Genomic DNA, 1,447 nt, shown 5'->3' on the forward strand with positions numbered 1-1,447 from the left:
AAGAGCGGAAAAGGAGCTAAAATGACTTGATTCAGACAGTGGATCAACTGATGGGACTGCCTGAAGCCCAATATAAGATAAATATAAGCTACTCTCATAGAGTCTAAGAATAAAAGTATGGAGCATAAGGTTTCTTTTAAAGCAGTCCTGTTGTAGCTGTGCAGTATTGGGACCTGAGAATGCTACAAAAAATTAGATATATGCCTCTCAACATTTAATGGACATATGGTGTACAAGTACTCCTAACTTTCTTATAGAAAATGTCCATCCATCTTCTTCCACTTATCCAATTCAGGATCGGGGTTGAGCTGGAGCCTATTCCAGCTGTCATATGGTGAGAGGCAGGGTACACCCTGGACAGATTGTCCAATGTATCGCAGGGTTAACACAGAGAGACAACATTCACGCTCAGTTTCACACCTAGAGCCAATTTAGAGTCACCAATTAACCAGTGCATGTCTTTGGACTGTGGGAAGTAGCCAGAGTACCCAGAGAAAGCCCTGAGAGGTCAAATGCATTGCAACTTAAGAAAACACCAAGAAACAGAAAAATACTGCAAAATCTCACAAAACACAACGGAAGTGTTTTTGGGGAAACGATAACGTGACGAAAACAGCTAAGAGCAAACATGTATCTACAGTATTATACCAATCATGCAATTAAAACACACATTCCCTGCATCTCTTTTCTCCTTTACAGCACCAATGAATTCTCTGCCTCTTTTATGCACACTTTGGTTTGTGTTTTGTAAGATTCTGTTTTGTTTTTTTTCTACTTCCTTTGTGTATTATTCAACTCCTGTTGTGTTTTTTTTGGGTTTTTTTGCGCTTCTGCGGTGTTTATCTAGTTGCTGGTGTTTTCTTCAGGACCGCTGTATTTTTTCAATAACATATTCATATTAGCTGTGCTGGCCTTTAGGGGTCACCACAGTGGATCATCTGCCTCCATCTCACCCTAACCTTTGTGTCCTCCTTTGTCTTCTCCAGACAGTAACACAGTTTACCCTGGCACTGGTTGTTGTTAGCCAAGGCCTTGACCAAACCAGTTTAAAAATCTTACTGATCAGCCACATGCTTCACTTGGCACGGATTTTATGCCAAATTCCCTTCCTGAGGCAGAATCCTCCCCATTTATCCAGGCTTGGGATCGGCACTTGGAGTACACCGGCCTGTGGTTCCCTGTGGCTGGGTTTATGTGCACATTTAAAATAAGCAAATTACTCTAACTCATCATCTTAGGTGTACTCTTCCTAATTTTTCTAAGCCATTAAGTTTGTATACTTTTTAACATAAAGCCAACATATTATACTATATTTTAAAGGGCTGAAAGTTGCAAGTGTGTGACATGTAAGCCTTTTCTTAATAAACTGAGGAGATCAGTACTGGCAATTAGATAATCTGATGCTAGTTACGATACGTTAGGATAAAAGTTGACAATCTTCAAGGAC

This window comes from Archocentrus centrarchus, chromosome 20, assembly GCF_007364275.1.
Source record: "Archocentrus centrarchus isolate MPI-CPG fArcCen1 chromosome 20, fArcCen1, whole genome shotgun sequence".
Classification (NCBI taxonomy): Eukaryota; Metazoa; Chordata; class Actinopteri; order Cichliformes; family Cichlidae; genus Archocentrus; species Archocentrus centrarchus.